This window comes from Nomascus leucogenys, chromosome 8 (assembly GCF_006542625.1).
Source record: "Nomascus leucogenys isolate Asia chromosome 8, Asia_NLE_v1, whole genome shotgun sequence".
In the NCBI taxonomy this organism is placed as follows: domain Eukaryota; kingdom Metazoa; phylum Chordata; class Mammalia; order Primates; family Hylobatidae; genus Nomascus; species Nomascus leucogenys.
The window spans coordinates 68,058,643-68,082,667 of record NC_044388.1 but is presented as its reverse complement, the minus strand read 5'-3'; the positions used below and the strand labels follow the sequence as shown (position 1 = coordinate 68,082,667).

At 36.5% G+C, this 24,025-nt stretch overlaps 1 non-coding gene and 1 pseudogene across 1 annotated transcript; both read left to right on the top strand.

The window, feature by feature from the left end:
* The first annotated feature begins 503 nt into the window (after positions 1-503).
* On the top strand, positions 504-23,137 carry LOC100607804 (annotated as a pseudogene).
* Positions 19,313-19,415, top strand: LOC115836438. The gene has a single exon (XR_004031522.1). It is a non-coding gene; the product is annotated as a U6 spliceosomal RNA (small nuclear RNA).
* Positions 23,138-24,025: the final 888 nt, after the last annotated feature.

Sequence of the window (24,025 nt, the reverse complement as noted above, 5' to 3'; positions counted from 1 at the left end):
TACAGGCATAAGCCACTGCGCCCGGCCTCCGTCCTCTTTCCTCTAACCCACGTGTGTTGTTTCAGAATACAGACTCACTTTATCCAATCATCTTTTCTTTCTAACCTTACTTATCCTGACCACCTACTTTATTGGTACCATTTTGTCACTTTCTTCAAGTTTAATGGTCTGTTTCTTGGTATTTCCTGATGTATTGCCTTAGAGGTATCATTTTAAATATTGCTGTTGGCTTATAGCTCTTGGTGAACAAAGAATAACCAACATTATCACGATAGCTTCTGTTAATCTACAAAATATATATTTTTTCATGTGTTATTAATAATCCTACCAGGCAGTTGTTGTTATTACCACTTTGTAAATGAGAAAACTGAGACAAAGAGAAACTGAATGAGAAAACTGAATTAAGGTCAAATTCTAAATCATGGCACAAAGAGCCGTGAAAATCTTTTTTTTTTTTTAAAAAATAAAAGGCTTGGTTATTGGTGAGCTGCTAAAATATCTAAATGGTTGTGAGCAAGGGAGCACTGATTCTTACAAGATTGTCCCTCATTCAGCATCATCAAAGAGCTAAAGATGGAGCTGGCAGGGAGAAAGACACGTAAGGAAACATTACAATCGAGTGTGATACAGGTTATACTAGAATTTCACTGTAGGGGTTGAAGAAAGGAGGGTTAAATCATTAGTTATCCTAATGACCAAATTTAGCTATGACAGAACTGGGATTTTAGCCCCACTCTTCTTGTTGAAGTAGTGCCTTTCTACCGTGTTCATAGTATTCAGACTTGGACTGGTCTGTGAGGTAAGGCTTGGTTCTGCTGTTAAGGCTTTGTTTTATGAGTCCTGAGAGCCTGGTAAACATGACTTTCTTTGGACCTGCCCTTTAAAATTAAAAACAGAAGATTTAGATACTATTCATGTGACAGGCATTTGCAAGCACTGCTTAATTCACCTCCCTCCAGTCTCTGGTCACATGACAATAATATAATTTCACCCGATTACAGCCACACAAGAAACTGACAAGCTGATGTCCTGGGAATGGAGTCCTCCAGTTACATTTTCTAACCCCCATTTTGTAGATTTATGCTATAATATCATGAAAATGTATCCCATAGCACCAAAAATAAAGAAATTATTTGTGGTGAAAACTATACACTTCTACCTATTGATCATATATTGACATACGTTTAAACTTGTCTGGGTTAAGCCAAGGATAGACTAGGAGATAAAATTAAAAGGAATAAAATATAACACTTTAATTGCATTTGTGGCCAAGGGACCTACATTATACAGCAACCAGCATGTAACAGTGTACTTCATGTTCCATGATTTACCTTGCTGATAATTGCTTTGCACTCCTAATAAATTAACCCACAGAAAATCCATTCATCTGCATCTTCTTTTTATGCAGAGCTAGAGGAAAAAGGACCAGTATAGCAATTTGAGTGGCAATCATGCACTGATTGTAGCAAAGAAAGTAGCATGGTGAGAGTCTTAAGCATTCTGAAAGCATTTCTTTGTAAGAAAAGAGGAAGGAAAAAAGAAGAGAGGGCTTTTGCTAATTAAGTTCTGTTTTTTGTCTTATTTGCTATGGAGAATATATTATGTCCTAGACCAAAAATTCTTGTTTAATAAACTATATTTCTGGCCAGATATTTTATTTTAATATCATTAATTTTCTTTAAATATTTGTAGAAAATTCTCATTGTTATGTTTAAGATTCCTAGAAGGAAAGAATGTATAAATATGTTATTATATTCCTGTGAGGTTCCTTTTATAAATATTATTCCATAGTAAATCTCACATTTAAGCTGCCCAATTTTTGTGTTAGACTCTGTAATCAAAATCATTTTGAATACCTTACTTTTATTCTAATGCTTTATGTACTTTCAATGTTCTGCCTAGTGCCTTGATATTACTTAGCTCATTTGATCCTCATGGTCAACATGGTAGAATGGAAAGAATGCTGAATGAGTGAGGAGGCAGGATTTCTGGTCTCCACCCTGACACTAAATTGGGTATAATATTAGCCTTATTGTTTTACTTGTCTGAGTCTCAGTTTTCTGTATTTTAACATAAGGAGATTATAAGAGATGATCTCTAAGGTCCTTTCCAAATTTCAGGATATGCAGTCAGAATACTGTGAGTGATTAAGGTTCACAGAGGCAAGTAACTTCCCCAGTTTGATAAGGTGGATAGGTGGTAAGAGAAAAGCAAAAGTGAGTTCTGTGTCTAGCAGTATGCAAACTTGACTGACCTTCTTGCAGAAAACAACAAAAATGCTGTTCAGTTTTTAAAAGGCTCCCTAGATACATCAGCGAACTGGCAAGAAAATAAGAATTTCTTCAGTGCAGTGTTGCCAGAAAACAAACACAGGAAATCCAGTCAAATTTGAATTTCAGATAAGCAATAAATAATTTTATTATATGAGTATGTCTCAAATATTGCATGAAACATATGTATACAAAATTATTTATCTGAAATTCAAATGTAATTGAGCATCCTGCATTTTTATTTGCTAAATCTGACAATTTACTCAGAGGTTAATAACTAAGTGAAAGCAGGGATCTGGAGAGGTAAATTAGCATGGAAGCTGCTTTCACCAAGAAGGTATTTGCTGAATCCAGATAACCTTGAGCTTTGGCTTTTGCATTCCCATAGAGGAGGGGAGAGGACAGGAATCTAGTAAGAGATCAGCAGAATAAAACTGGGACCCCAATAGGCTACATCCTCACTGCAAAAGTCGCTAGAATTAAACCTGGTCCCTGTCCTGGGTTGTATGTGTGGGAGCAGGTAGCATTGATAGAAGGAGCAATTTCCTGTCTTGAACCTCGGAGTTGGCTGTAGATAAGGGAGAATGTTTATCCTGAGAATTCACATCTGAATTTTATATCTGCATAGTCTCAGGAACCTCAAGCCAATAATTTAATTTAAAGTGAACTTTGGTCACCAGTATGACCAGGCATCTGACAGAAGCAAAGACTAATGCTGAGAAAGATAAACTCATGTATGGGAGAAAAGATTCCCTACCCATTCATTGCAAGGTTCATGGCTGAGACCCCTATAACAAAAGACAGATTAGAACAGGAAAGCATATAATTAAACTTTTACATGACATGGGAGCCTTCAGAAATGAAGACACAAAGAAACAGGGAAATCTGTTTTTATGAATGACTATTGCAGAAATATGATTGGAGGACAAAAGGGTATGATCTAATGGTAACAAACCGGGGGGAACTTAGCATGATCTGTTTGTTTGGATGCTTCTTAGCAACTCTGTGTCTTTATTCCTTTCCTCAATATCTTATGACTTACTCTAGGAGAAGTTCAGAAAATTCTTTTCTTGGTGGCATGCTTCCGTGGAGAATGGCAGGAGAAGGTCAGTGAGACCTTCTTGCTTCTGCTGTTTTTTTCAAATGCCGAGGTACCATGTTTTGAGGTAACATGCCTTGAACCTCATCACTCAGATACAAGCATAACAAAATATACAAGGAAATAAGGCACTGTGAATGAGGCTTGGTATAAACAAAGGTTGGTACAATCTCAAAGACATTAAATATTAGAGTTATCTGGCAGGTAGAATAAAATATACATTATCAATATGCTTAAAGATTAAAAAGGGAATTGAAAATGAGCAAGCGACTTCATGATCAAGTAGATTTAAAAAATAAAATATAGTTAGTTTTTAGGAATAAGGAAACAGGTGATATTTGGAAGTAAACATTCAACAAATGGTACAAACAGATTATACACATTAGGATAGATAGAGATATAATAATCTAAGAGTATTTGTAATACAGAATAAGGAAAAACAGGTGAAAAATGAGAAAGAGAGATGAAAATAAATTAGGGTCCTTAAAGGAGAAAATGGAGAAGAGGCAATCTTTAAAGAAATAATGGATGAAACTTTTTCCAGATATTAAGGTTACCAATCCTCAAAGCCAGAGACCATAATAAATGACATTCCATAGTCACAAGGAAATCTACACATAGGGGTATTAGAGAGTAGATTCAAGACACGAAAGACAAACAGAAGATCTTAAAAGCAGACAGAGAGAAAAAGATATATATGTATCTTTTTCATACATATGTACATACACAAACATATACATATATTAATAATATGTTTTTCATATAGACATACATATACACATATATAGATTTAGACTTCTATATATTTCTCATGTATTATCATATATATATATTTAGAAGTAACCAGGTAAATACTAGTCAAAGGAATCTGAGGTAGTTCTATTGATGTCAGAGGAAATATACATTAAATCAAATGGCTAACTAGAGATAAGGAGTGATTATATGATAAACATTTCTAGCTAACAAGAAGTTGTCTATGTGTTTGTGTGTGTGTGTGTATTGAGCTTATATGTGCTTAGTAACCAAGCCTCAAAACATATAAAGCAAAAATTGACTGACCTGCAAAGAGAAGTTGACACCTAAGTCTGTCATTATAGTAATTGTGTCTTAGTGCTTGTTAGATTAAGCTGACAAAAAAAAAATCAGTAAAGATAGAGAAGATCTAAAGAGCTTAATTAACAAGAGCTAATTGTGAACCCTACATTTATCTCAAGTTATTTATGGAAAAAAAGATCATATACTGCGCCATCATGTAAAACTCAACAAATTCAAAGATTGATCTCATTCAGAGTATTTTTCTGAGCACAAAACAATTGAGTTAGAAACCAGCAGCAAACTATAACCAACAAAACCATAGGCATTTGAAGATCAAGAAACATAATTCTAGGCTGGGCAAAGTGATTTACGCCTGTAATCCCAGCACTTTGGGAGGCTGAGGCGAGTGAATCACTTGAGATTGGGAGTTCCAGGCAAGCCTGACCAATATAGTGAAACCCCATCTCTACTAAAATTACAAAAATTAGCTGGACATGGTGGCACATGCCTGTAATCCCAGCTACGTGGGAGGCTGAGGCAGGAGAATCGCTTGAACCTGGGAAGCAGAGGCTCCGAGACCTCGCCACTGCACTCCAGCCTGGATGACAGAGCAGAGCTCTGTTTCAAAAACAAACAAACAATAACACCCCCCCAAAACAAACAAACATAATTTTAAGTAAAGCGTGGGCCAAATGGGAAATTATAATAAAAATTAGAAAATTTTTAGAATAGAATAAAACCAAAAATACTATATATTAAAAGAGAAAAAAAGAACATTAATGAGCTAAGATTTTTATTTATAACACTAAAAAACCTAAATGGAATGTAACCTAAAAATAGATCAAGTGGAATTTACAATAAAATAAAAAACGAAAGTACAATAGAACCCACAAAACCAAACTTTGTTCTTTATAAAGACAATCCAGCAGCCAAATTGATCAAGAAAAGAGAGCACAAAAATAATAATTTTGAAATAAAAGAGGATATTACTGCAGAGTCTTCATAATCAAAGAATAATAAACAACATTATGCTAACACTGAAGTCTTATTAGACCTGGAAACAGTCTTCAGAATATAATTTACCATAATTAATGCAATAAGAATAGATCATCACATAATCCTATAATCATTAAAGAAGTTGATTCAGCAGTTAAAAACTTCCCCTTTTCACAAAGAAACAAACAAAACCGAAACAAAACATTATTCCCAGATGACTTAGTCAATGTGGATTATGTAACATTCAAGGAATAAATTATTGAAATTTCATACAAACGAATGTAGGAACTAGAAAGTCTGATCTTGTGCATAGAGAGAGAAGAGCATTTCTTAAACAAAACATTAATAAAATGAATCACACACTATATAAAAAAGAATACTGGACTAAATTGGCATTATTCCAGGAATGCAAGGCTTGCTTTACATGGAAAAAAATAAATTTTAATTTATTATATTAATAAAGGGAGAAAAGTACACCACTTCAATAGATGAAGGAAAATGCTTTTGATAAAATTCATGATCTATAATCTATTCATTATAAAAATTTTTAGCAGACTAAAAGTAGATAATATTTATCTTCAAGTAATGTGCAGCATTTTAGTGGAATAATTTGCAGTCAATTTAAAATTGACTCAAGATCAAGAACATGAAAATTTTCATACCATTACTATTTCTTTTTTTTTTTTTTGAAATGGAGTCTTGCTCTGTCGACCAGGCTGGAGTGCAGTGGCACCATCTCGGCTCACTGCAAGCTCCGCCTCCCAGGTTCACGCCATTCTCCTACCTCAGCCTCCCGAGTAGCTGGGACTACAGGTGCCCATCATCACGCCCGGCTAATTTTTTGTAGTTTTAGAGACGGGGTTTCACCATGTTAGCCAGGAATGTCTCGATTTCCCGACCTCGTGATCCGCCCGCCTCGGCCTCCCAAAGTGCTGGGATTACAGGCGTGAGCCACCGCACCCAGCACCATTATATTTCTTATGTACATTACACTAGAGATTCTAACCAGCTCATTAAGACAAAAATAAGTAAGTAAATTGTGAAGATATATGGATTGTAAAAAATGAGATGGTTATTATTTGCATATAATTGTGTAGAAAACAAAATAATATGCAGATTATTTATTAAATTAGCAAGAGAATTTAGCAAGGTGGCTGTATATAAAATCAATGTACAATGTACAAAAATCAATATATTTCTATTCATAACTTAAAAATAAGTAGGCAGTATTTAAAAAGAGAATGTGATTTATAATAGCAAAAAATGTAAAGCATTTACAGAAAAAATCTATAAAAGATATGCATGACTTTTACAGGGAAAATAATAAAGCTTTGTGAGAATACATTGGAAAAGCCCTATATAAATGGAGGACTCTATGGGCAAGAAAATTCAATATCCTAAAGATGCAAATTTTAATAAAAAATAATGTATTTAATAGATTAAAATTCCATTAAAACTCATAATATTTTTGGTGATGCTTTAAAACTGATCCTAAAATTTATTTGAAAGAGTCAGGAGCCATGTAGAACTCAGACATGGGTCAAGAACCAAAAACTTAGGTGAAGAAATTTTCCTGCCAGATACCAAGAATTAATGTAAATGTAGAATAATTAAGACAATATGATATTGCCAAATGGGCTAACAAAGACAATAATTAAATTGAACAGAGGGCTCCAAATACATCCTCACATTTCTGGAAATTTATGATCCAGATGGCATTGCAGAGTACTAAGGAAAATATAAAATTTTCAACAAATGACATTGGAACCATCTATATAATATAACAGTTAAATTAGACCTCATATTTTATACAACACAGATATCTGTTCTGGGATGATTGAAGACTGAAGCGTGAAAGGCAAAACTGAAACTTTTAGAAAATGATGGATGAGATGATCCACATAGCCTTAAGTGTAAGGATAGATGTCTTTAAAAAGAACCACAAACTGGCCGGGCGCGGTGGCTCACGCCTGTAATCCCAGCATTTTAGGAGGCCGAGGTGGGCGGATCACGAGGTTAGGAGATCGAGATCTTCCTGGCTAACACCGTGAAACCCCGTCTCTACTAAAAACACAAAAAGAAATTAGCCGGGCGAGGTGGCCGGCGCCTGTAGTCCCAGCTACTCGGGAGGCTGAGGCAGGAGAATGGCGTGAACCCGGGAGGCGGAGCTTGCATTGAGCCGAGATCGCGCCACTGCACTCCAGACTGGGCGATAGAGCAAGACTCTGTCTCAAAATGTAACAAAAAAGAACCACAAACTATTGAAAAATCGATTTCAATATTATTTAGAACTTTTGTTCATAAAAAGACCTCATAGAGAACGTGAAAATATCTGCCTCTGACTGAGAGAAGGTATTTGTAGCACACATAGCTAAAAATTGATTAGTATTCAGAATACATAAGGAATGCATGCAAATCAGACCGAAAAAGAAAACCCAGTGCAGAAATGGACAATAAGATTAGAACAGGTACTTCACAGAAGAAGAAACTTGAACGGTTTCTAAACAAATGAAAGGGAGCTCAATTTCAATAGTCTTCAAAGAAATGCAAGTTAAAACCATGATGAAATAGCATTTTATACTCAGCAGCAGATAGGTGAAAATTAGGAGGTTGATTGAAACAATTGTTGGTAAGTCTATGGAGCAACCGTAACTTTTGCACACTGAAGGTGTATACCTTGCACAAGCACTGTGGAATATCACTAGACATTATCTAGGAATGTTGACCGTATGCACATCCTGTGAGCCAGCAAGTCTCCTTGCAGGGATATACTCTAGAGAAATTTTTGTATAAGAAAGATAGGAAAATCTTTAGACTGGTAACTTTTATACTAGCAAAAAACTGGAAGCAATGAAAATGCCCATTAAAATGAGCATGGACAAAATATATGGTATAGTCATATGAAAAATGATGTATCCACATACATGCAGAAAATCTAGGAAATGAACTTCAGCGACAAGTAACAACAAGCAAGTACCTGCATGAATCTCAGAAATCTAATGTTAAGGAAAAAGCAAGTCACAGAATACTACTGATGAATATAGGAAAGTTTATGTTCTAAATTATAAGCGACTAAGCAATACATTGTTTCTGGATGCAAATTGTGTGGTAAAATTACAAAGAAACAAAGGGAATGAGAAACATGAGATTTAGGAAAGTAGTTCCCCATGGAAGGAGGGAAGCAGGGACTCCACAGATCACGTTAATGGTCTATTTAACATTATGGTCCAGAGATAAGCATTGATTTTGCTGTGGTTCTTAAACTACAGATATTTACGAATGTTTCTTTGCATCTATTCAATATTTAATAAATGCATGTTAAAAATGGACCAAAAATCAGGTTTAGGGTCCCTGTTGCAATGCTCATTCTAGTGAACCACATACTGGGCCACTGGCTTTTCTCTGTTTCATGTGTTCTAGAGCAATTAATTACATGCACATATACCTGCATTATTGTCATTGTATGCTAATTGTCTTTCAGTTCTCTATCATCCAACTATATACCATGCCTTCTGAAGGCAAGTGTTTTATTGCTTTTTAAACACACTTGTACTGTGTTCTTTGAGAATGAAAAACATTAATTAAAACTGTAGGTATGAAAGAACAACCTGTACTCAAATGGAAAGAGACTTCTGATAATTCGGAAAGACCTGGCAGCTGGGACAGTACAGTGTAGTGGTTAGAGGTGTAGGTTTAGAAGTCAGCACGTGTCACTTTTAATCCTGGCTCCACTATGTGTTAAATGACCTTGATTTTAGATTTCTGAGTCTTGGATTCTTCATAAGCTTCTGCTGTTGTGAGGATATTGTGGGCTGGTATAGGGAAAACATTTATTTGGCTGCCTAGTAGAACTCAGTATCAGGTAATTGATATCTGTCAATATTATTATTAAGTATCATTAAAGAGTAAGAAAGATGTAAAGTTAGCACCTAGAGCTATAGGTAGTAAAAATATACCTTGAAATTAGCTGTTAGTGCAAGTGTAAAACTTCCAGCTTTCCTTTGCTTTGGAGAGAATTTTGATATTTTCTGGGTTAAAAAGTCCAATGAATAGAACTCACTTCCCCTCGTGGCCATGTATTTTTCATTTGATCTGACTTTTCATAGTCTCATTTTTCTCACCTGAAATATGATGATGATGTTTATACTGGGTCTTTGTGAACCTCTGAAGTGGTAATATATAGTAAAAAACTTATTTAATAAATATATTATCATGATTGTTATACCTTAAGAAACTATTTTGAGTATATTATTTGTAGTTTTCCAAAAACAAAAAGGCAAGTGCTCCAGTTTTTAGTGTGTGTGATTATGTTTTCGTGACCCCTGGTCATTATTGTTGAAGCTGCATAAAAGTGGTCGTGTAAAATGTCACATAGCAACATGTCCCATCTGCTTAGCAACAGAAAGAGGACAGGTAATAAAATATTATGTATCAAAACAGAAACTCTGTAAGAAACTAGAGTCAAAGAAGTATCAAACCCTAAACCTATTCATATTTTTTTCCCTTTAAAAAAAAACAACAAAAAACACTAGGCCGGGCGTGGTGGCTCACGCCTGTAATCCCAGCACTTTGGGAGATCAAGGCGGGTGGATCACAAAGTCAGGACTTCGAGACCAGCCTGGCCAATATGGTGAAAACCCGTCTCTACTAAAAATACAAAAAAATTAGCCAGGCTTGGTGGCACGTGCCTATAATCCCAGCTACTCGGGAGGCTGAGGCAGGAGAATTGCTTGAATCCGGGAGGCGGAGGTTGCAGTGAGCTGAGATCGTGCCACTGCACTCCAGCCTGGGTGACAGAACGAGACTCCGTCTCAAAAAAAGAAAAAAGAAAAAAGAAAAAAAAAAACCACTAAAAACCACTCCCCAAATTGTTGTCAGAAAGAAATTCTACCAAGTTCCCTAACAATATTCAATTCAATTTATTTTTGTTATGAACCTCACAGTGTATTTCATTTAAATGGTGCAAATTTAAATAGTCACAGTAATTTAGATGACTTTCTTAGACTCTACATGATCCATGTGAGGTAAGAGGAATAAAATACCCCACAGGAGAAAAATTCCCCTGTGTGGCAAATTAACTGCCTAGAACATCAGTGTACAATTTAGTACTCTGTAAGAAGTGATTTTTTAAATGGTGTCTGGAAGAGTTAATTTACCTCATAGCAGCAAGTAGTTTACTACAAAAGAATTGCTTACTCACCTTAGATATTTTGGAGTAAATTCATTATAGGATTACTCATTTTGGGGCTAAAGGAACATGTTTGCCGTAATGATGGATAATTATACTGTACAATTTCTGCATTATTTATTCTGTTTACCAGCTGATGGACCACTGTTCTTGACAGGGCTTCCATCTGTTTTGATAGGAATTAAGGAGTTCTGAAAGCATTTAAAGGTATTCTTCAGTTAGTGCTTAATTTCCTCAACTCCAAAACACCATTTATTGTACCAAGACAGAAAAAAATGCCAATTAAACCCTGACACAATGTATTCTTATTACTGAAGAATTTTTATTTCATACTTGTTGACAGAGCTCTTTAGACAGATTCAGATATAGAAGTTTTAATCATATATTACTCTTATACATTCAAAAAAGGGAAAACAGAGGTAAAGGATATTAAAGGTATTCCCAAACTGTCTTCAAATTCTGAGTTTGACTCTTCTGAAGTATTTTTCAACTCAGAGTCATGCATATCCATGTTTTTCCACAAAGTGTTTTCTTCTGTGCATGAAGTGGACTAGTGAGTCCCGATATTTCCAGGACTATTGCACGGTTGTCATTGGCATTAAATTCTAAGTAATTGACAACTTCTGGCTAGTTTTATGTCTTCTCAGTCTTCCCAGAAAATGTCAATGGAAGGATTTCAAGCAACGATTAGGGCTCCTATTTTTTTCTAATGGCTCTTAAATGTTTTGTTGGCTGAAAACTAAGAAGTTGCAGTGGCCGGGCGCAGTGGCTCACGCCTGTAATCCCAGCACTTTGGGAGGCTGAGGGGGGTGGATCACGAGGTCAGGAGATCGAGACCATCTTGGCTAACATGGTGAAACACCGTCTCTACTAAAAATACAAAAAATTAGCCAGGCGTGGTGGCGGGCGCCTGTAGTCCCAGCTACTTGGGAGGCTGAGAAAGGAGAGTGGCGTGAACCCGGGAGGCGGAGCTTGCAGTGAGCTGAGATTGTGCCACTGCACTCCAGCCTGGGCGACAGAGCGAGACTCCATCTCAAAAAAAAAAAAAAAAAGAAGTTGCAGTTTGCCAGGTAAGCCACCAAGAAAAGCAACCAACTTTGCTCATGAGTAAGAAGGTAACTAAGTCAAGAGTGCTGCCTGGTTACAGTGACTGTAAGGTAACTTTGACTCTAAGATGCACTTCTATTTTGAAGACATTAAAAATGAAAAAGGTGCATATTCGTAGTGAGAAACATGGCATGGAGTTTTAAAACATTTTTACTTGAATTAATTATAGATATATCTGCTTATATGAATCTATCAATGTATTGCTCAAATTAGCATTATTTGCAATCTTGTTATTCTCTTTAGAGCTGTCAAGAGGATTAACACTTGTATATTTTTCTATTTTTTCCTTCTATATATTGGTATCACAGTTTGAGTTCTAATTTTGAACCTTCCAAGAAATAAGATCTACAATCACAAACACCGTTTACTGAATATTTTCCATTTCTTGATGGAGCTAGTTCACTACAAATTCATTTGGACTTTTCTCATCTGGGCCACTGATGCTGCTTGAGAACATCTTTTTTTCCTGTCATACATGGGGTTCATATCTTACTCTTTGCTTCTCTAAATCTTTTCTACACAAGGACCCAACTGATTCCTCCACCTCTATCAAGTTTCCCACAAATAACACAGCTCAAGATGATCCTCATTCACTACTATCCTCTCTCATCCCAGATACTACTGTCTTTTAAACATTTTATGCATGAGAAAATTGCAGCCTAGTTACAAAGTTGTGAAGAGCCTTATGTGCCATGCTAAAGAACACATGACTCCTAAAATAACCATGAACATTTTTTTTTTGAGACATAGTCTCGCTCTTGTTACCCAGGCCGAGTACAGTGGTGTAATCTTGGCTCACTGCAACCTCCACCTCCTGGAAGTAATTCTCCTGCCTCAGCCTCCCAAGTAGTTGGGATTACGGGCACCCACCACCATGTTGGGCTAATTTTTGTATTTTTAGTAGAGATGGGGTTTCACCACGTTGGCCAGGCTGGTCTTGAACTCCTGACCTCAGGTGATCTGCCCACCTCAGCTTCCCAAAGTGCTGGGATTACAGGCATGAGCCAGCATGCCTGGCCTAAGATTTTTAATTCCTTAGACGTCATTTTCCTATCTATTAAGTGAGAATAGTACATACTTAGCAAGAGTTTTCTAGATAAAGTTATATATGTAGAGCATCTAACTGAGGGCTTGACACATAATAGTTGCTTAATAAATCATACTAGTTATTATCATATAGGCAATGATAGGACATTAGATGATTTTTCTTCTGAAAACAATGCAAAGACACACACGTCTAGATAACGTCCACAGAACATGCAGTATCCCTAGATTCCAAGTGTATGATGATAAGTAAATCCAGGTCAAACTGGTAGGACCACTAACAAATTTTGAGGTTTTCTTCTTGAAGTTTGCCTTCTTGGGTGAAATAAACATCCATTTGCTTATTTGCCTTGTGAATTCCATTTTAAGTCTGGCTGGATAGGGTTGTGGCTCCTTTAGTAATTCAGTAGGACTACTCCTGTTTTTAAAAGTGATGAAACCACTTTCAATTGCTAGAGCTTCAGAAATACCGACCCTCTGTTAGATATGGGGAGGGTGAAGCCTTTACATACATCATCCCTAATCTTCGTATGAGTCCTCTCTGGAGGGTAGTATCCTTATCTTACTGGTGAGGCAACTGAAGTTGAGAGATGAAAAGGGCTCCATCCTTGGAGGGTGACAGAGCAGGGCTCTGCCTAGAATCTGCTGACTGTGAGGCTGGCTGTCTCTCTGCACTTTGCCAGGTCATACTGGATCCTCTTTTCTTTTTTCTTTTCTTTTCTTTTGTTTTCTGTTCTGTTCTTTTTTTTTTTTTTTTTTAAGATGGAGTCTGGCTCTGTTGCCCAGGCTGGAGTGCAGTGGCACGATCTTGGCTCACTGCAAGCTCTGCCTCCCGGGTTCATGCCATTCTCCTGCCTCAGCCTCCCGAGTAGCTGGGACTACAGGCGCCTACTGCCATGCCAGCCTAATTTTTTTGTTTTTTTGTATTTTTAGTAGAGACGGGGTTTCACCGTGTTAGCCAGGATGGTCTCGATCTCCTGACCTCGCGATCCACCTGCCTAGGCCTCCCAAAGTGCTGGGATTACAGGCGTGAGCCGCCGCGCCCAGCCCATACTGGGTCCTCTTTTCTAAGAGTTTACTTTACGTCATCCTCCATAGTCTGTTTCATACTATCAGCTTGGCTATTTGGGGTTGATAAATCATGACTGGAGTATTTGAATAATATCCCTGCCCATATGTTCTTTAAATTCACATGAAAATAAGCACTGGTGCATTGTCAAAAACTCTATTGTCTGGCATATTTTTCAAGTAATAGGCATGGAGCTATTGATTTTACAGCAGAACTTTGAATCAAAACCAGAAGTCTGCTGCCATCAAGTTATTATCTTGGAACTGTCCTGCAAAATCAATAGAAATGTAGATACAAAATAAAAAAATGGAACCTACCATTTCATTTAGAAACTGATATAGTTTAGATTTGTGTCCCTACCCAAACCTCATGTAAAATTGTAATCTCCAGTGTTGGAGGAGGGGCCTGGCGGGAGGTGATTGGATTATGGGGGTGGATTTCCTCCTTGCCGTTCTCAAGATAGTTACTCTCACGAGACCTCATTGTGTAAAAGCGTGTGGCACCTTCCCCTTCACACTCTTTCTCCTTCTTTGATCATGTAAAATATGGCTCCTTCTTCTTCACTTTCTGCCATGATTGTAAGTTTCCTGAGGCCTCCTAAGCCATGCTTCCTGTACAGCCTGTGGAACTGTGAGTCAATTAATCCTCTTTTCTTTATAAATTACCCAGTCTCCGGTAGTTCTTTACAGCAGTGCAAGAATGAACTAATACAGAAACTTATCAGAAACATGTTATCTGTCATATATTAATAGTTATTTTTTCTAAACATGATTTTTAATGGCTATGTAATATTTCATTTTACTAATATCCCTAAGCAAGCCTCTATTTTATAGTTATGAATCCATTTATTAAATATTGTTATATGTTTTTTACGTATCTGTAATATTTCTTTAGGCTGTATTTCTGAAAGTAGAATCTAGGTCAAAAACAGACCTTGTTTTAGGCCTTTAGTGTATAATATTGGAAATTTAATGGAAATTTATAATATAATATGGAATTTATAATATAATAATGGAATAATATATATATTATTAATATATAATTTATAATATAATATATAATTTATAATATAATATAATATTATATATATAATATATATATAATATAATATTATATATAATTTATAATATAATATTTTATATATATATAATATATATATTATATATATTATATATATTATAATTATATTATATTATAAATAATATAATATAATATTTATAATATAATTTATAATACAATAATGGAAATTTCAAACTATTTCCAGGAGAGAACTCCTTCCCAATATCCTTACCAATGGTAAATTTTATTATTTTTATGAATTGTCAGTTATATAAATGAAAATGGAAGTTTATTATTTAACTTGCATTTCATTCATTATAAGTGAAGTTGATTTTTTTCATATATGATCTGTGTGTATTTCTTCTGCAATGAATTTTGTATTCATTACTTTTGCCAATTTTTATATTTGTATATTTATCATATTATTATTGATTTGTGAAAGTGTTTCATAAATTAAGGATTTGCAATGTATACATACTGTAAATACTTTTCTAGTTTGTTTTTTGTTTTTAAATTACATTTTTTTGTTCTTGAAGTTGCTTTCTCTCCCTTCTTTAAGTTTCAATACGGAGAATTAAGCCAAGATTTTAGACAATTTTCTCATGGAAAGAACTGTCTTTGATTAGGTTCCATTAAGTAACATAGATTAAGCATGCTTCTATAAACTTCAAAATCAGAATTGGGTCAATGTCACTAAACCAAGGCCTTCTAACCAGAATACTTTTTTTTTTTTAATGTATCACTTATATGTATCGTTGTCAAAGTACTATGAGAGCAGTTTTCTGAAATGACATTGTAATTCACCAAAGTAATCATGTTGAGGCATATACATTATGTTTCTAGGTTGTGACTGCTGAGGTTTTCTTATGGAATTTTATCTATTGGTCATGCTCTTTCCTGCCTGCCCCTCTCATTCAATTTAAAAAACTCAATCTGGGATTATACAGTTAATAGCTTGTGTTTCATCATATTCTACCCTGCACCTAATACAGTATCTTACCATAATGAACTCTGAGCAATATTTGTGAATGCCTAATTCAAAGACAACTAGGTGGAGAAAGACAGAAATCTCTTTTTTTTCAGTTTTGAATAAAAGCCAGAAAAAATTATGAAGACATAGCCTGGCAGTATGTCTAGAATGTATTAAAGGATTAGAGACCTAAACAAGTTTCAAATTGGGATTATTATATAGGTCAAGACAATGAAACATGAGGAAAGTAAGTGACTAGTTCCAACTGCATGTAATTCAGTCTGATTTCCTGAACAAGTATACGGGCAGGTTGGAGACCAGAGTTGACCAATAACATGACTTATACTGTGTGTGTTGGTTGGAGGAGGGGGGCATCAAAAGAAATGTGCTTTGCAGACTTGCAACTACAGCAAACAAGACTGACGAAGGGCCCTAGCTGCTAGGCTCTAAAATCCATTGCCATGTCTGGGCTGAGGCCATGCTTCCCACCAGTTTCCCCAAAACTGAGTATGGCAGAGATAACCAAGGCATACCTGTTCTTGTGAGATGTGGAACTCCACTGACTACCACATTTGTTTCAGGAACTCTCCTATAACCTTCCATAGACCACATGATGGCCTAGGGGTGATTTCTTTCCTCTCTTCTCTCAGGGTCAGACTTGCATCTTGGCCTAATGGGTCTTTTTGTCTTTCCGACTCTTCCCCCATTTTTTTCTCACAGACATTTCCTCTAATAAAGTCCTTGCATGTTTAATCTTGTCTTTGACGTCTCCTTCTTAGGAGACCTAGATCAATCTACAGAGAAATTGCTGGCCAATTTTCTTATTCTTTAGAGACTTTGGCTTTTTTTTTTTTCTGTTTCAAAAAATTTCTAAATCTTCTTAAAGACTTCTTTCTTCAGTAAATGGGAACAGTAAATGGCAAAATGTACATAAAAATTTGCATGCAATTTTAGTTGGTTCATGAGAATTTTGGAAATCATTCAAGGATCCTCTGAAAATCCAATGGACACCATGTCGAGTATCCCCACAATTCTTTCTGAAGTTATTGATAGTTGGTATTGATGAAGACTAATTATATGCTTTAAGGACTTTTATCTTCCTCTGGTAATGCAGGCTACATACCCATTCATACTCTGTGGTGATATTCAAATTACTTAACAACCAATCAGAACAATCGCTAGCCTCTACAACACAAAGTAGTTCCCACCCTGTTCTTTTCCATTATCTGTCTTCCATGAAATCAACGATAATTCTTAATGTATATATTCTTCTAGATATTTATTATGAACTGCTCAATAACTTTTATTAAATGTCAACAGAGTATTTGGCCTCGGGCAGGGGGAGACATCAGGAAAACCCACACAAAAACTAAGAGACAGGAAAACTAGCAGTAAGGAGTCCCCCTTTTAGTTCATAGTTAAATGCAAGCATGGCTTGCATGGTTTACATTTGAGCAATTGTTTGTACCCCACTATTCTTTAAATAGCCAACAAAAGGTTTTCGAGGCAGCCATTTTTAATTGGTCCAATCCTCATTCATATCTTTTGAAAAACCCTAACAATTTGTGTTGAACTGCATGTCTACCTTCTTGTGTTCCAACTCTTTGGTTCACTTTGTCTGTTGTCTTTCCCATATGGTTCAAAAAAGCACTATGCATAATGCCTTTCTCTAGCATGCCCTTTTGATTCCTAACATTCTTCTGAGGGCCTTAACTCTATAACCATTACCTGAACGTGGTGCTTTCATCTAGGATTAAGTTTTGCACTTCTATTGATCTTCCTTTATGGGGTTGAATGTAGTAAATGAACCTCCTAGCTCCCAACAAATTTGCATGTAATTGCCTGTCCAGTCCTGAACACTGAATACTGGGCTGGAAGAATACACTAGCATTAACAGAGCCAAAAATGTTTTTCTTTCAAAGGCTGTGCTCCTTTGTAAAAGTGGCATATATGGGAAGAATCAGTAGGCTTTCTCAAGGTTTGGGAAAATGGTGAGGTGGGGGGATGTCCGGAAATTATTACCGTGCTATCAAAATTATCATAACCTCAAATGGACCTTTTGAATAAGTCTAGAGCTGGCATTAACCTCTTTTTGACCACTGAAACATACTGACCTACATTTACATACCCCCAAAGGGAACTGAAATACTTTAATCATGCCTTCTTTTCACTTGAATTTCTTTAGACAGATTTTGCTAGGTAGTGATAAAAATTTTGTCCTGTACCGTGTCTTTGATGGATTTAATGATCAATCATATATGAAGGGTTATTGTTGAATTATTTTGAATAAAAAAGTGGTTTCACTTGAAGCTAGATAACTTTTATATTTAACGTGCTATATAAACCCTCGAACTTTTCCTCTGATCTGTCACAATGGACATGAAAGGTATGAAATTTTTAAGGGAGATGTAAAGTTTACTGCAGAGAAATGTCTGATTGTTAGACTTTTATCATAGTTAATTACAAAAATTCAGTACTGCACGGTTTCAAGTCATGATTTTTAATTTTTTAAAAAGTGATGACTCCATCAATATTTGTGTGGGACACTCTTCATTTGCTGTCCCCCAATGCAACCATAAGCACCCACTCCATTTACTTTAAAACATTAAGTGATTGATTTAATAAAAGTTAAATGAAATAAAGCTTAATTTGCTCTTTAATAATTGGAGACCCAATGCCATGTCTCATATCAAGGGACTTGGTAATTATTTCTTTCTTTTTGTTTTTTAGAGAGGGAGTTTTGCTCTTGTTGCCCAGGTTGGAGTGCAATGGCACAATCTCTGCTCACTGCAACCTCCGCCTCCCGGGTTCAAGTGATTCTCCTGCCTCAGCCTCCCGAGTAGTTGGGATGACAGGCATGTGCCACCACACCTGGCTAATTTTGTATTTTTAGTAGAGATGGGGTTTCTCCATGTTGATCAGGCTGGTCTCAAACTCCTGACCTCAGGTGATCCACCCGCCTCAGCCTCCCAAAGTGCTGGGATTACAGGCGTGAGCCACTGCGCCCAGCCAGGAGTTATTTCTTATAAGTAAATCCCTTGTTCCTCTTTGGAGAAGGTAGAAGCTCTGCATTCTGATGATATGTGACTGGGAGAGGGGTCAAGGTTCCTCTCCTTATTTGTCCTATTCAGTCTGATGAGCTGATGAAGTCAGCAAGTTAAAGACATGCTTTGGAATGATCAAAGAGGAATTATTTAGGAGGAGGTGTGGTTTGTGAGGAAATGTTGAAAGCATTTTTAAATTGCACTAACAACTGATGAAGTTCAAGCATTATTAGCACTGACGGGAATCCAGCTGAGTCTTTAGCAACATCATAACTTTTTATACCATCCCTGTGAAAGTGGCAATGTTAATGTTAATTTGAGTTAAATTCTTAAGCATCCTGCTTTTGATTAGTTCAAAATGCCAAATACTAATGCTGTTGCAAAAAATTCTGTGAGATATAAAAAATAGATATATTTAAATATGTCAATTAGTGCTGGTATTGGCAGCACATATACTAAAATTGGATACAGAGAAGATTAGCATGGTCCCTGCACAGGAATGACATGCAAATTCATAAAAAGCATTCCATATTTTAAAAGAAATCAGTGAAAATAAATATAGCAATTACATTTGAGAAAGATGAGAAGGAAGATTTCAGAAAATAGAACAAGCTCTATTGTTTTAGACCAGATAATTATGCCAAGAATTATTTCTGTCATTGCCATTCTAGTATTCATGTTAAGGGATATCATCTGACTAATAATAATATCCCCAGACACTGTGTAAAGCCCTATATGTGTTAACTCATTTGATTCAACACAAAGAGTGAGAATATGAGATGTGGACAACTTTAAGATGAGGAACTGGATTTCAGGGAGGATAGGGGACCTGTCCAGAGTCACTTTATTTGTAATGGATATTTTCTGCCTTTGAACCTTGGTTGTCAGACGCAATCATTCTAACTCAAGAAATGCTCAAACTTGTGTTGTATGTGCATTGTACTCCATTGAAAACCACTTAGGTGATAAGGGGAGAAGGGTCTCAGTTTAAGAATCAGAAGATCTGTGTTCTAATTCTGACACTGATCTGTCCATGAAACATTTTTTTTAACTAACAAAATTCAATTAAACTTGTATCGTACAGGCTAAAGGAAGTCAAGCATTTAAGCTATAGCCTATATCTCTCCACATCTTATGTGATATATACATTCTTTCCCTCCTCATAGTGCTTTTGTCTGAATTGCTTGTTCTTCAGTACATTTACATGAAGAAATGTATTTAAAATAAAATATGAATAAAACAGTTAACACTAAAAAACATGTTTTAAATTAATATGAAGTCATATCAACATAAAATAATATTTTAAAGAATAACTATTAAATTCTCTATCATTTTGAAAGAATAGGACAAACATGGCTAAGAGGAAGAAAATGCCCAGTTCTTTGAAATGAGTTCCACACACTGGATTTAGATCCATCACACCCTAAGATACAGAAGTAACTTGTAGAATTACTGCCAGAAATATTTTGAAAATTTAGGGAGAAAGGAAATACTGTTGAATGGAAAATGTTGCCTCAATCATCATAAAGGAGACAAAATATATGTTTTAAAGTTGCAAAACTGCACACTGATAATCCTGCAACCCTCTGTAGTAGGTTATGGAAGGGACAGTTTGTGGAGGAATGGTCACGAGGAGCCAGCATGGGTTCACTGAGAATGAGCAATGCCAAGGTAGCTAATTTCACATTTTAATAAATTAGACTTTCACGTTTGGGGAATTTTGGAGTCACAGTATGTAAATATATTTCTGGACTTGAGTCTAAATAGCAACACATTGCTTAAAATTCCCAGAAATGTTGTATTTACTTTAAACAAATTTTCCTTTAACTTTCGGGATGCCGATTTACTAGATCTTGGTTGGGACCAGGAATGCCTATTTTACAAAGTTCCCTAGGGAGTTCTGATCATCTTCTATGTTTGGAAATCTCTACGTTGGGCAATCCATTTTTTTTCTAGCAAATATGAATACATTTCTTTTGACCTCCACTCTCATAGATTTAGTGTCTATTTTTGAATCTCATAAGGTCTTGGACAATTTGAGAAAGATTAGAAGAAAGCAAAGATGCTTGTTTGGGAGCATCCTAATGTAGCCATTCCAAGGTTAAATGCACAGATATGAAGCTGGCTTCCTAGATCCGAAGCCTAACTCTCTAGCTGTGTATGTTACTTTATGCGTTTGTGCCTTTGTTTGTTTGTTTTTACATGTAAAATAGTAATAGTGCTTCCTCATTGGTAATTAATTGAGATACAAATAAAGTACTTACAAAGGTGTCAGTGTATAGGATATTCTCAATTAGAGTTGGCTATTATTATTATTACCATAGGAATAAATACCTATTATTTTTCAGGTGGGACTGCCAAGATGAATAGACATAATCCTCAATTTAACAACTTCACAGTTTATCATCGGAGTCAAGTGTGCAAATAAACAATTGCCATGCAACTTTCAAGGTACAAGTTTAAAAGTATATATGAATTTTATTGGGCAGACATCAGTGACAGCTTCACAGCAATGTTGTCACCTGAGCTGTATATTTAGGTGAATTATTTGGGCATGTAAGTAGGGGAAATGTCATTCCAGATGAAGAGAATGCTATGACAAAGGTGCTGGGGACTGGAAAAGCCTAGCTTTCCAGAGACTGAGTGTTGCTTTAGTGGGCAATAGGAGAAGAGAGTAAAGAGAGGTATATCAGGATTTGCTTTAGGGGACTCAGTGCTGGCTAGATCCTGAAGGGCCGTGAATACCATGCCAAGGAACTTGGCTTTTTTCCATCCTTAATGAGAGCCATGAAAAGATTTTAAGCCAGGAAATGGTGCTATTAGATTTTCATATATGATTGTAGAAGGCTGTTAGTAGAGTTGAAACTAGAGGCAGGCACACCAGTTAAGAGGCTGTTACTATGATTCAGGCAAGGCTTCGTAAGGGTCAAAACCAGAATGGTGACAATGGGATGGAGAGAGCAATATGTGATAGCTGCTGGTAAGAAGATCCCAGACATCTTGCAGGAGGAATGCTGGTTACTGGCAGATGGGAAGGAATGGGAAGCAAAAAGATTCCCCTGATATGTCACTCAGCAAATAAATGGTTGAATCTTCCTTCAAATTGAGCTAGGAAATATAGCATAAAGAGCATATTTTTGAGGAAATATAAGTTGTGTTTTATTCTTGCTAAGTTTTTGTGTGTGTGTGTGTGTGTGTGTTGGGGGAGTGTTGATATATTCAGATAAAGCTATCCAGAAGGTGGCTGGATATTTAGGCCATAATCTTTGGGAAGAAAGCAGGGTTTGGAGCATTGATTTTGGAGTTGGGTCCTAAAGCCACACTTATGAGTTAGGATTCGATTTTACTACATGTACTGCATGTAACAGTGACTTAATGAAGACAAAAATGCATTTCTATCTCACCTAAAAGAATTTTGGAGATACATAATTCAGAGAGAGAATCATAACTCTACAACAATTTTGTCTCTTTCCAGCTCACTTCTCAGCTACCTAGGGCAAAAGCTGCTGCCAGAGTTCTAACATTCATATCTTTGTGTGTTGTTATGGGTTGCAATTTGGAGAAGAAAAGAGGGCTGTGATCTTCCTTTAAAAAAAAACTCCTTGGAAGCACCACACTTCTGTTTACTTCTCATTGACTAGAACACAGTCAAGTCATGGGATTCTGGGTAATGTAGTAATTTAACTGGATGGATATATGCCCAGCTAGTTGGAGTTCTGTTATAAATGTAGATTAGCGCCCATCTTGTTGGCCACGTGCCATGAAGTGGCAGGTGCACTGCAGCCCCTGGTGTGGGCTGCGGTGCCTGCTGCCCCGGAGCTGCCTGTGCTGGACATGAAGCGGCCCTTCCTGTGCCGGGAGCCGCTGAGTGGCCAGGACGTGGGCCTCAATGTCCCTGCTTCTGTTCATTTTTCCCTTATGAACATCAAAGTGCTTGCCTTTTCTGGATAGCATTGCACTGAAGTTTTAGATAGTACCAAGTCTTCAAAAAAGAACAGCAAGGCTAGAAAAGGCTTCTCTTATTTGTCAACTGCAACAGCTACTGTTGCATATGGTGCCAACAATGTCTTCCCGTAGTTTGTTCCCAGCGCGAGGGCTTCTGCTGATGTGTTGGCCATGTCAAAATCAAATTCAAGTTATTCAATATTCCAGAAGGCAAGAATATGGCTTTCAGTGGAAGAGGCAAACTCCTGTTTGTGGGCCATAGAACCAAGAAGGAAACTGACTAGGAAGCTGCAGTTGAAAGACTGCAGTGATACCATCAGTGATAGACTGCATAAAGAAAATGTGGCACATATACACCACGGAATACTATGCAGCCATAAAAAAGGGTGAGTTCATGTCCTCTGCGGGGACATGAATGAAGCTGGAAACCATCATTAACACAAGAACAGAAAACCAAACACCGCATGTTCTCACTCATAAGTGGGAGTTGAACAATGAGAACACAAGGACACAGGGAGGGGAACATCACACACCGGGGCCTGTCAGGGGGTGGGGGTCTAAGGGAGGGATAGCATTAAGTGAAATACTAATGTAGATGACGGGTTGATGGGTGCAGCAAACCACCATGGCACATGTATACCTATGTAACAAACCTGCACGTTCTGGACATGTACCCCATAACTTAAAGCAGGTTATCCTGATAAGTGTTTACATTCGCCTTGGTTATGTACTCACTGCATTTGCAGGAGATTCTGGTAGTTATTACTGCCCTTGCCATGGGTCACACTATGATGCTTTTGGCAGGATTAGGAAGGGGCCTGCACCTCCCAACCTTGAAGTTCCCTCATATGAGTTCACCAGTGTTGATATAGTCATTGTTGGTTAGAGACTTGGACTCAAGTCTTGGGCTTCTTTGTCACCTCAGAAGAGTTATTTGAGTGCAAGCCTTCTGCACTTCAAGTTGATTGATGTGAAATATGTAAGAATTGATGATAATGTATTTGCAAACATTGATGTGAAATAAGTTGAATTTAATGTTGAAGACCCAAGCAGTCACAATAAAGCCATGGTTAAACATTATTAAGCTCACCCATACACTTGAAAAGTGCAATATCTTTTAGCTAATTTTAATTAAAATTAGCTAAGATAATTTTTTAGCCAATTTTGGTTAAAAATTACAGACAGGTGTACAACAAAGT